Source organism: Hippichthys cyanospilos, chromosome 1 (assembly GCF_059441005.1).
Source record: "Hippichthys cyanospilos isolate Australia breed blue-spotted pipefish chromosome 1, RoL_Hcya_1.0, whole genome shotgun sequence".
NCBI classification, from domain to species: domain Eukaryota; kingdom Metazoa; phylum Chordata; class Actinopteri; order Syngnathiformes; family Syngnathidae; genus Hippichthys; species Hippichthys cyanospilos.
The window spans coordinates 16,527,505-16,540,896 of record NC_142369.1 but is presented as its reverse complement, the minus strand read 5'-3'; the positions used below and the strand labels follow the sequence as shown (position 1 = coordinate 16,540,896).

At 40.7% G+C, this 13,392-nt stretch overlaps 1 long non-coding RNA gene across 1 annotated transcript in view; it reads left to right on the top strand.

Moving 5' to 3' along the window:
- The window catches only part of LOC148429444 (uncharacterized), a 111,773-nt gene that overhangs the window by 25,086 nt on the left and 73,295 nt on the right, over nt 1–13,392 (top strand). Inside the window, exon 5 of the long non-coding RNA XR_015866849.1 lies at nt 5,473–5,849. This is a non-coding gene — a long non-coding RNA (uncharacterized LOC148429444). The remainder of the gene's footprint in view (nt 1–5,472; nt 5,850–13,392) is intronic.

Sequence of the window (13,392 nt, the reverse complement as noted above, 5' to 3'; positions counted from 1 at the left end):
GTATTTTATTGATCTTTTTTGTCTACATCTAGCAGCAAAATTACTACTGTAGCTTTAATTGCAAGCTGCAAGACAAGGTTGTTGTACAGTATAAAGAAAAAAATAATAATTGTAACTAACTTTTGTATCAATATGATACCAACTTTGGTTTTTCATTCTATTGGTAGGTGGAATGATCTGATCATGATTTTCTACTGTCTTAAACATAAACCCCCTGTTTTTTTTTTTGTTTTGTTTTTTTTTAACAACTTCTCAGGGCCCTATCCTTTTATTGCTATTCAAATAATTCCACAGTGGTTTTCAAAGATTATTAATGAAATAGATTCACAATTACATCAACCTTAGCCTTGGTTGCTTCCAAATAAAGTACATCCACATTTCTGTTGCACTCACAACAATGACCTTAGCCTTGACTCTCAAAATTCAAAATGTACTTTCTGTATCTAACAGCTTACTTGATACAGAGAGGTGTTTTATTGATCTTATTTGTCTGCATCTTGCGGCAACATCACTGCAGACAGCAATTATAGTCATATTGTTCAGTATAAACAATACCTCTCTGATAGTGGCTAATATATCATTTGGGCTCATGATTACAACGTTGAATTATAAAGAAAGACAGTTTTGATATTGCATCCCATACTGCTTATATTTGTACTACAGCACCGTGTTGCTGTGAAATGTCTAATGTGAATTGTTTACCTTTTTAACACACTTCTTTATTTCATTACCAATTAGAACTGGTTGACTTACGTTCATATGTATCAGTCAACAAATTCCCCGCCCTCTATAGTCATACCTGCAGACATATCCTTGAACGCTTTCTCTATGTAAGTCCAATCCTACCTTAACCATTCCACTGAGACAAACTGAAGCTCCTACTGTGACTGTCTGATGGAGAAAAAAAATCCTTGAGAGTCACACAAACACACAATAAATCAATCCATTATTTACAAGTGAACTCATTCAGAAAGGAAGCATATGTAATCTACTCATCCATGCTGAGAAAGCGAGAGGAGGAGAAGCAGAGAATGAGAAGTGTTCAGGGACGAGGCAGGCGGCCAGCTGAGAACAAATTTTGTTTTTTGTTCCTAACTCCCCCAGGAGGAGTACAAACCAGTAAACAAACAAACCAAGCGAGAACACGTTTGCTTCTTTAATGACAAAGGGAGAGACTGGGAGAGAAAGGCAGGGAAGCGCGGCTCGGAACTAGCCCAATGTGTCAGCTGTCAGTGTGTGTTCGTGTGTGTGCACGCCCTCTGCCCTGTTCGTATGCAGGCCAGCAGCCTACACAAAAGTTCACACGGGCCATGCACACAGATGCGCAAATAAAGCCGTTGTTTTCAGGTTGTTGGTTTTTTTTTTTGTTTTAATGTTGGGAAAGATTAATTGTCATTGATTTTTCTTAGACTAAAACAGGAAAAGTGGTGGCAAGTAGTAAACACTCCCAGGAAGGTGCCATAGCTCCTCTGCTCCACATTCGGACACCCGCACTGAGTTTCTCCCATCTGATGCAGCCCACCACATTGAGGCTGTCACGCAAATGTCAAATCCGATACCACGGTGTCTACCTGCAAGTATGCAGATGAGGTCTTTGTCATCCCTCGCTGGCCAACGGATGGCCATTTATTTGAGCTGAGGTTCATTATGGCCGGCGCAGACCTTCAGTATTCACATAAAAACACATGCAGCACTCCTGAGGTCGGGGCCTTTGACCCTGAGGGGCCACCACGGCCTGACAAATCATCTCAGAACATACAGAAGGCCCCAGGTCTAAACATCCAGTCTCCATGCTGGTACAAGCAACCTCAGTAAAATTGCAATTACCATATTCCCACCACATTTGCACAAAGGCGGTGAAAGAGGATGAAGGAAGGAGAGAAGGGAGACAAGAAATAGAGAGATGTAGAGAGAAGAAGAGTTGGAAGCCAAAGCTATTTGGCTTCTTTCATTGGGTCGATTATGATAAATGACCCGGCCGTTGAGCTGTTTGGTGCTCCCCCAGCACTCTTACTGGGGCCTTTCCTGACAAGGGAGGCTTTGAGGGGAGTGCGGACCTCACAGATATTGCTCTTTTTCCCAAACATAGCCCAGCCAAGACCTCTATCTTTGACTTCAATTGAGTAAAACGACTTCAGATTCCACGTGTGTACATACAACAGAAGTGGCATTAAGCACAAGAAGAAGTGGGAGAAGTTGAGTAGGACTAAAAAAAAAGTCAGCATACTGCATTTCTCTGGCACGTCTCCCTATTACTCCTTTAAAGACATTCAGAGCTTTGCCTTAGGGGTACGTGGGTAGATTTGGGGGAAGGCTGAACTCACATCTACCCCAAAGGCACTTTACAAACTGAGTCAGTGATCAAAACAACTTGTGAAGCTCACCTCAACCGAGGGAAGGTCTTAAGTAAGACGAGAAAAAAGAACATTTGAATTTCCATGTGAAAACGAGTGCGTACAAATCTGTTATGGCCAACATGCATATTATTTTGTTAATAATTGGGGATCGTGGCATGGCCCAGATGAAGTTGCCGTTGCGCAAGTGAATGGTTCCCACTTGTCCTGTCAAAGTCTGTTCGAACTGAACATCCATTTGTTTCTAGAGCGGCTTCATAAGAATGAGTGAGTTCATACATGATTGTGGGTGAGGTAACTTTTTTGGAAGGCTTAACATTGACAGGATAAAAGAGCAAATTGATGACTGGAACGCTCTAAAAAGGGTTGGTTCCAAAATAGGGACTGACTTTGTACTTTTACAAAAAAAATTGGGGTCAAATTGACCCAAGTAAAAATTGGTCCCCCTTTCACCCATAATTGTGTCGTTATTGTTTTTGTTATTTTGGTTTTGTTTTTTGTTTTTTTTTTGTTTTTTAAACATAAATGTTCATAGTATATAGTTTGTAGTTTATAGTATACAGAATTTCATAATACTATAAAAATCAAAACAAAAACACAATAATAAATCTAAAAAATGTTTTTTTATTTTATTTTATAGCTTATATGTATGTATGTATGTATGTATGTACAGTATGTATATATATATATATATTTTTTTTTTTCAAAATAACCCCCCAAAATTGTTGTGTATATAGCTCATATTATATTACACAATTTTATCACGATTGAACCGAGGAGCATGCCTAGGCAAGTGGAAACTGGCTTTGCTGACTTTGCTGGCTTGCATTTGTGAGCGTGAGGGAAAGGAGGCAGACAGACAGACAAAATTGAGCCAAAGCGGATTGTTCTTGAGTGACTGAAGTGTGGAGAGGCAGGTGGGACAGGGCTTCTTATTGGAGCAGGAGGCGTTGGAGTGGTCGGGGACAAGCTGGGTGAGGCATGAGTAGGCAAAAATGGTCGAGCAGGTCAGTGGTCAGGGACATACAGAGTTGTGGCGCAGGCAGGTGAGGCTATTTGCTGGAAGTCTTAGCATGGGAACAAAAGATGACCTGGCAAATAATGGCAAGGAGAGGCAGTGGTATACTGTACAGGAAATTAGTTGAACCTAGTGGTAATCAGGACTGATGATTGGAATGTGGTAAAAATGGTTCTGAGAGAGAACGAGGTAGCCAGACAGGTAGGCTGTGACAAATTTTAGATTTACATAAATTCATTTTTGATCAAAGTTGGGTTCTTATCAACCCAAAAAAGCAACATTTTTTTGCTTTAAAAACAGAGCCAAACATTTTGTTGTTGTTTTTTTTGCACTTATGATTGACTGCTCATATGAGTATGGTTGGGATATGTTGGGCTGAGTGGGAATTAAGAAGAGCAATTTGCCATTTTGTATCCCTTTTCTTTGTGATTGGTTGGCAACCAGGTCAGAGTGTGCCCCGCCTACTGACCAAAGACTGCTGGGATAGGCACCGGCTAGGCAGCAACCTTTAAAACGATAAGATGCTTCAGATAATGGATCATTTAAGAGCCCTTTTCATAAGATGCTTCTTTTTCCTAACATCACATTCCCCAAGGTGTGTTTTTTTTTTTTTTTTTTGTGGCAGTGGCTAATTTTAGCAAAAATGAATTGATTGTTCTTTAGATTCCCTGTTACCATAATACATAGTTGCTTGAATGGTATGGGTGTTTTGTGCACTACAAATTGGCTCTGAGTGTTTCCACACTCTAAAACACCAAGGTGTGTTTAGTGAAGGCAAAGTACCACACATTGCCACTGTTCCGTAATCCCCACCCTTGCCCAATGGCCCAGATTAAATCCAGTCTTTGATCCGCCCCCTAATCTAAATAAAGGGGCTATGGGTTGAAAGTTGTTTCAGTTGCAGATTTTTACTACATCCACCCACCCCCCGTGCACACACTTGGGAGCTCGCAATAGAAATTAACATTAAGGTTGCTCAATACAGAAGTGGGCAAATTTAGGACCCTTTTATGCCTTTCTTAGTCAAAGATTATATCAATAGCTCATTTTGTCACAGCTACATTGACGTCAAAAGGGAAGCAGCAAGTCTGCCAGAATTAGACAAAGCATGCATTTCTAGATTCAATTCTAGTCCGTCTTGTGTGTGCCTGCCTGCACTCAACATGCTGACACCCTCACTGTTTATTGAAACCACACAAACGGAAACAAACTGAACATGTGTTGCTCGTTTGGAACGTCTTAAACTGTAGCTTTGTCAGGTACCCGTGTAATGGACATTTGGTAATTGTAACATCAACGTTAGTGACAAGACCTTTTGAAGTCAAGTGTGGCTCATTCCTTTTTGACTGCGCTACAGTCAGCATGATTTACTGCCCATCTGCAAGCACACAGACACTCTCTGACCAAAGCCACGGCAAATCAGGAGACTTGGTGTTGATAACCAATTTAGGAGTTTACATAAACAATTCCATGGGTGATTAGAACAAGATATTCATAAATAAATGGTTAACAAGACAACACATTAAATATAATTAGCTACAACTTACTTTGTTTTGTGCGAAAAAAAAAGACCCCACGCTGATGGGAGGGTTTGGCTTTAGTCTCTTCCTCAAAAAACAAGCAATCTTGAAGCTAAAGCAAAATATGAACAATGTTGTTTCATAGCTCAAAATAAAAGGAGTGAGACGCTAAAAAACTGAATGAAGTCAATTATTTGTCCAAAATGGTGCTTCTGCTTGCCACTTTTTCTGGAGCGAAGTTTGTATGCTCCGCTGAAATACAGAGCATGCATGGAAGAACAGAACACGTTTTTTTGTTAATGCATTCACTCATTATAGCATATGACAAAAGCCTACAATACATTTTTAACAGATATTAACTTAACTGCCAAGGAAGCAGTTTTCATTCAGAGCCCATCTTTTTTGAAACGGCCAGATTTGAAGGCTGCATTCCAAAGTCCATGTACATTTGGACAACAATGTGTTCATGTCACACCAGAAATTACATCAGGTGGCCGAGCAACACAGCCTTCAGATACGCAGCCACATGCTCCAGTTTTAAATGATCTAATCATTGTTATTTCTGTCTTGTTGTGTGTAGGGTTGGGTACCGAGTCCTGGGAACTGAATGGACCAGGGAATATAATTTTGGTTCTCCCAGAACCATTCAGAGAAAGCATGGACCAAGAATGACCATTTGCGCAGTCTCTCTCAGGCAGAACCGACAGAGCTCGTCCTTGCTTGCTGCTCCTCTTGGTCAGCCACGGAGCACTGCCCATGTTGAGCACGACGATCAGGGGCAACGGCAGAGAGTGATGACAGATACATGTTCAAAGCCCTTTCCTCTAAAGTCCCAAAGAAAACGGCGCCTACATGGACCTGCTGTGGCAGCAGTCACTCTTCTTGGGGTTAGTGATTTTGCCCAGGCAGTCCGCCTCGGCATGCAACTAGCATAACTGCTGCAGATCCGGACTAGAAGTGAGTGAGTATGCTTGACATACATTTGTGCGTCCAAAGACACTAGAGCCACCTACCTAACATGTCTGACATAAAATACACAAATTGAGCATCAATTTCGCATGAATGAGAAATCGATCAAAAAAGCAGCGAGTCAGTACACAAATATATCTAGTGAATATTTAGTCAATAGAGCTGCCGCATACCAATGTTTTGAGTATGGTTACATAGAGTAGACTAGTCTTCCTTTTTTTTGCCCTTCAAATGTAGCTCTCTGTTTGTTTGTTGTGTTTGTCAACTTACATTCAACACTTAACAAGCTATTTAAAAAATGAAAATAAATACAGTATGATAAGATTTGAGGGATTATTCAATGGAACAATCAAATGCATAAGTGATTTTAAAAAGATGCGATAATGACTGCCGTAGACAACTGCGATCTCCTGCTCTGATCCTAAACATGAGAACCTGCGTGACAATTTTTGGATGTATATTGAGTTGAATATCTACGTTGTATAAATACTTATCTTTTGCAATCAGTGTGTTGCAGAATCCTATACATGAATAGTGCAATTGGTGTTCAAACAAAAGACCTGTTCACACTTGAAAGGGCATATGACGCCAGTGGATTTAAATGGTAATATGAGAAATGTTATTAATTTCTTAGTAGTTGATCAATCAATCCCCACCTGCTGGTTCAAGTGTGCTCCCGCAGCGGTGTGCTCAAAAGAAGCACTGATACATAACCACAGCACCTCTGCAGAGGCCAGTCAGTCATTTGTTTTTTGTTTTGTTTTTTTTGTTTCTATTTTTTTGTCTTGCCATTTGGCAGCAGTTGACTAATTATCACTCCAGTGTGAGGTTCAGATCAATGGCTTGTCATGCATGGTGGCGGAGTGTGAAATGTGCCATAAATCCGGGGCATGGCCTACTGCTCGTACGAGTAACGGAATGACTTGGCATAAGGTTCTTTCTTAGACTTGAGTGAAGTGCAGAGCAGAGGTCACAAATGGCACGCTGCCTCGCTTATTTCCATCGCTTTCTGCTAGTGTCTTTATATTCACATTGACGATTACAGATAATGGACCTCGTGTGATTGCACTGCATTTCACCAGTGATGGCTTTAGATCAATTATGAAATGGTTTTCTTCTGACTGATTATAATAGCATGTGTCCTCTGGCTAGCTCTGCCCTAATGACATCCTGCGCAAGTATCTATTCTTCTTCGAGTGTCCTCAAATAATCACGTATTAGGTATCAGAGGAAGGTCAGGGAGGGTCATGGGCCACTCTTAGTGCCTCCTGATAGGGGAGTCATTAGTTTGGAATTATCTACAGGTAGGTGCAGAATAGAAAGTTCAAAAGGTTAAAAAGGGATGAAAGGTCACATCATTTGGATTTTGATGACAGTCAAGACCTGCTTTGTGGTCATACTTATTTTCTGATGGCCATTTGTCTATGGCATGTCTTGATTTAAATGATGTTTTTAACAGATATTGTGTCATTGTGAGCGACAACATAGCCGTTGCTCACCTCTTACCCACTTTGCAAAGATATCAGCTCCAAGTCTGTTTAAGAGCAGGTAGATTGTTTTCTAATAAGAGGGGTATGTCCCCAACTTTCACGGCAGTATAAATAGTGGTGCGAGAACCTCCACGCTAACACCGCTAAGCATCCCATCGTTGACTTTTAGTAATATGATTCTGCATGCCAAAGTGTCCAAAAGGACTTTGAGTTGTGTGAAGGTTGTGTATAATGCCACATAATTTGAAGCCCCGCCTCTAAACTTGCTGAAGGTCTTTTACGCTCCCACGTCTTCCTCTTCCTCCTGTTTAGCGGATGAGAATTGTATCTAAATCACTTGGCATGGAAGGGATGCAAATGAACACTGTGGGTTGTTGTGCTCAAATCCAGCCAAGGTCATGCATCCAGCTGTCAGCTCGTGTTGGGGACTAATCGTTTATGTGCCTGCGCCACTCTGCGCCCGTTCCCTCATTCTCTGGGTGTCTGTCACACACCTCTCCCTATCTCTTTAATTCACTGTCTCGCCTTTTATCACTCTACTCATTCTGTGTCTCCCCTTTGTGTGCCTCACCTATTTCACCCTTCACTTTACATGTTCTTTCACCAATGACAAAGACCACTCAAGTCATCATTACCTCAGGGATAGTGTCTCGTGCACAGTTACCGAGGAGTGCTGTTTTTGCTCTTCGGGGTTGTTGTACAAATTTTAGGACAATGTACTTTTGATGATGTTCACACCTCTCTACCATAGTCATGGCCGCCGCGGTTCGAGCTGCTCCAATCTGTAGTCAGCCATGTAAAAACCCGGCCGCTTGTAGGGTTCAAGTCCTCCGAAATGTGAATCGAAACAGCTGCCTCTAATCACTAGCACAAGCCGGGCTTAAGGGCCTCTCAGTTTCACCCCTCATCTGCCTGGAATTTTGAATTTCCTGAGCAGAGATCAAATGGCAGCCAGAGTCAGTGAGACCTTTGATATATGGACACCCATCTTGCAAGGGTCTTCTGCATCGGGATTTACGCTTGACAACACATTCGGTGTCACCTCCGCTCCCGGCGGACGATCAGCAAACCTGGAAACATTGGGCCCCTTTGACAGCCCCTCACTCAAACCCCCCAGAGTGCCCAGCAGTTATTTATTAAATTTGTTGTGCCCACCGCACTATGGTTTCAGAAGACCACTTAGTTTTGGATTGCACTCTGGATTTTTCAATTATGTGGTTCATTTCACCTGCTTGTGGTCCTTTACCCCCCAGGATCAAGGGCACAAGAGATCATATTTAATTATTTCAAAACAAGAGCAGTCAGGCAGACCCCACAGATCCATGACATCATACTCCCACTATCTATTGCTCCAGCGTCGCTACTTAAAATAAGCAAAATTGAGCCTGTGAAGAAAATAAGAAACTGATCTGTTCCTTCCTCTGGCGGCGATCACCACATTTCTCTTGTCAATGAGGAAATTTGTCAACTTACCAGGAGGGTAAATAAAAGGGCAGAATATGAGATTTCCAGAATTCCCTGCATGTCGGTTTTCATATGGAGTGAATTAGTGGTCACTTTGATTGACAGGTGCTCCTGTGTGTAGCCAGCGGCAGAGACAAAAAAGATGGGAACTGATTATATCCAAGGTAATAAGGATGGGCTGTGCATGGAACAAGTGAAGATGCTATCTCGCTTGGCCGTGGCCTTTGGATTAGAGGATGTTACAGGGTCACCCTCCTAAAGCGCAAACTTTATACACAGGCATCTGTATGCACATTCACAGATAATCTCATCAATCATTTTCACTATGCTCTTGTGTATTTTAACGTTCATTTCAAAATTGACAATTATGTAGTACAAAATACTATGCTGGTCTTCAACCTCCTCTAAAGTTGCCACAGGAAATTAGCTAACATAAACCTATTAGAGGAAGCGTGCGATGGTTACATTTGTAGAAAAAACATGTACTCCTGTGCGCTTTTGAGCCTTTATTTTTCCTTCTTGAACTTAAACAAGTCACAGGGATTTTACCTTACTTACTGGAAGAAAAATAAAAGCAATGAGAGTTTCTGTATAACAATGCAATCTCTGTACAACAATTTAGCTTTTATTCAGAGGCAGTTTTTATATGAATGAATGCAACAAGGAAGTCTATACTAATTTTTTAAATTTTTTTCCTATTATTAAAGTTGTCCCACTACTTGTTTGACAAAAAAAAAAAAAGATGTTCTTTAGAAGCATTTTTCATGAAAGCAGATGTGAATAAAATGTACTTCAGCCAGCTGTTACATTTTCAGCAGTTACAGTCGAATCAATGGATTTAATTTTAAGATGTCCATGCAATTTATTTCATTAAAAATAACATCATTAGAAATAATCGATTTTGAGCTTAAAAGACCATCATCATGAAACTTGTATTAAGTGTTACGTTCATGTTTTACTATTTACATGTAATACCGCTGTAAAAATAAGTCACTGTTAGAACCCAACCAATGAATCCAATTAAACTGGCCCTTCAAACACTGGTCAAAAAAAATCGGCCAAATGGCTGATGTTTGTCGGTTAATTGAACTTGTTGACTCCATGTATTTTAATCTGCTGTATGTTACCACTTGGAACAGTGGTGTCATTTATTACACATAAGTCCAAATCAAAAGATTTTATTCCGTCATATATATCAAAAGGTTTGTCGATAAATTCATTGTGTAGAAGTGTCATTCAAAAAAAGTAATGATTAGGTGTGCAATTCAAAGTTCTGTGACTGTTTAAAAAAAAAAAATCATGAAATACATTTTCCCATATAAATTAAGAATACAACTTCAAGCAACACAACATGGGACAAAACGATTGTTCTTACTTGTTTATTAATTGTGCCATGCAATGCATTCTGTGAAACTCAACTAAAAACATTGTGGTTTTTTTTTTTTCTTTTTCTTCTATTTACTGCTGATCCCTGCTGGTTGGGAATTGATACCAGGCTGAATAGTGAAACTGCATATAATTGACACCGATTTACATGTATTGGAAGGAATCAATGTTGCTGTTTTATTCATAATCATTTCGTAAAATTAATAATCAATACTTTTTTTGCCAAACTGTCATTCACCTAGAAAAAACATCTATATTGAACTTTGTGTGTTTGGTGTTTGCTCGACAAGCTCATTTCAAAGCTAAATTCCCCCTTTCCCGACAAATTACACAGATCAGGATCATAAAAAGGTTTGGTGTTTTGACAGAAATGTTCCAAGCATGCGACATGACCATTCTGTGACCCTGGAGTGTGGGAGCTAACCTGACCTCAAGACAAAGGTTCGAATGGTCAACTGCAGGTCACAGGATCAACTGAAGAGGGTGGTGCCCAAGTGTGTGAGAATGTGCTAGAGGGTGTGCCGGAACATTGCCTGTGGCACACAATGAATGACTGACATATTATCCACAGCAAAATATCATTGAAAATAACCATCTACTTGCTGCTACTTCACAACCTCATCTTCAAGTTACCTACCAGCATTCTAACGGCCTTCCAGTTGACCAGTTTTACTTGGACTATGCTGAAGCACATATTGAAATATACTTAACGTGTTTGACAAAACATCAAGCAAGGGCATTCAGCGTTGACTAGCAAAAGTTGGAAATCTAAGTGTGAAAATGGTTGTTTTCACTTTCAGCTTCAGCACCTTCTTTTAATTTCCTCAGGATCATACTTCATGAGGACAACACCTGACCATCAGTCAGTGTCTGTGTAAGCCAAGTGCCCGGTTCATCAGTAACACCTTTTCTGGCCCCAAACCTGACCCTTTCTCTCCTGGAGTCAGGTTAACATGCTCCAGGGCTTACACGGTGGATGAGAAATGGAGCAGACACACTGGTGTATGCACGTGCGTGTCTGCTCAGCAGCTTTTTAAAATATATGTTTCCGAGTATTTAATGTGAATGGCTAGGCCAACAGAAGGTGCCTGCGGAGGTTAGACAAACACAAGAGGGGGGTTATTTATACATCTAGGAAATGATGGTGGTTTCTGTCAGATCTGGCCCACTCTAGTCTGATCTGGCTTGGTCTTACCCTTAATTTCCAGCCCACGCAGAGCGAGTGATACACCGAGAAACACATTGTGCTAATACGCCTGTCAGTGAAAACCCCCGTGGCCAAACTCTGTCAGTCTACAAAGCTCCAAGCCCACCTCCACAGATGGTCCAGGCAGTACTTAAAAATTCACCCCCAGGGTTTTACTGCACTGTTGTGTGGATGACTGTCACTGCACAGAGAGCATGTGCTTTAAGATATGGGAACAGCATCCTTGAAGAGCTCTCATGGCCTGGCACAATGACATGTCTCCACCCCTAGTTAAAGTAAAAGAACAGTGGACATGCCTTCTTTTATGGTGGGGCAGAGTCGCCAAGCGATGCGACGAAATGTATAGGTACAAACCAATCACACAAACTAACATTGTGTCGTTCTGCGTTTTATTTGTATTCCTTCGAAACTGAGTTATTTTTGGTCACTCAGAAAATTAGTTACCACCCCGCACAGGGAAAAGAAAAACCAACCACCATCTCCTTTTTACAAGCCCAACCATGTATTCTAAATGAGTCCAAAAACAACAACAACAACAACAAAATGCACTAATCAACATTTGCTAATTTGTTTATTGCCTTTGTTTGACCTGCCGCTCAGCATCCACCCATCACCACCCTCCCAGACACACCCCCTCTCTTGTACTCCCACTGAGCAAAAAATGTTAAAGTGTTACTGGAGCTGGATTTACACTGTATGGTTATAGTGACACAAATAGGATTGTTTTCACCCATGTGGTTCAATTCAGTTTGGGGTCATGGCATTGTAAAGTCAAGGGGGAAAAAAACAAAAAACAAAAAAAAAACCACATGGTATCAGATATCGCCATAGCAGAGTGAGGCCTCTTCTATTTGTTGATGAAAATTCCATATGGATCAGTTGCCACTGCCACAGAATAGACTGTGATTGATTATCAAAATATGAATACTGATGAAGTAAACTCATCCAAATTTATAGATTAAATATATAGATTAAATTGAAATATATCACAAACATTGTCCAAATATGCTACATTATCACTACATAGATTTTGAACTGAAAAGATTGCTAAAGGCAGTTGGCGAATAAATACTGAGGTTACATGTTTGCTGTTGCTGTTAGATGTTGACACTTGTGTAGCTATTACCTGCAGATACACTCTAAATAACTTGGAAAAAAAAAAGATAACACAGGCACTAAATTGGAATTGTGAGTCGGTCCTGCAATGTAAATCCAAGTTAGATTTTCTGGAAATGGCTCATATGCGTGAACGCATGTGAGCCATTTCCAGAAAATGGGTATACTGAATCCCTCGGGCATGTTGAACTTGTGAGAAAGTGAAGATAGTTATTGTTGTTTTATCTTGTTTAATGCCAGTGACTCGGAGGAAATCACAAATGAGTTGTATTAGTGCCTGGAGTCAAATGGCATGCTTGCTGTAAGCACATGTATGCATAAAGTACATCTCTGGCTCATTATTAAGTGGTTGTATTGTAACAGTGTACTTTGAGGACTTAAGTGATGAACGACAAATGACAGCGTTTGGATAGGTGCCAGCCTGGGTCATAAACAAGCAGCCGGTTGACATTAGGTGCGCCGCTCAGTGTCTCTGTCCATGCAGGTCCCTTCCTCAAATTCCACTGGCATGACTTTAATCGGGCCTAATCCACTTATTGGCCACCTGGGGCAATGATCGTCCCAAAGTACTTAACAGAAAGTAGAGACCCGCAAGAAAAATACGGGGTATTTGGAATGCTAATGGATTTTTTTTTTCCTTAAAGGGACAAAGTGTAAGATTTAGACCGTTTTTCATTACAGACAGCAGGAGGTGCTGCATTCACCATTGTCCGTAGCGATAACAGACATGGCAGCCTCCGGAGGAGTGCCACCTCCCATGTAATATCATTTTATGACAACTAGACCTAAGCTATGATTATACTTGGTCAGTAAAAACACATTTATTTCCAAGTTTTTGAAATGTATTATTAATTTTATTCCTCTTTAA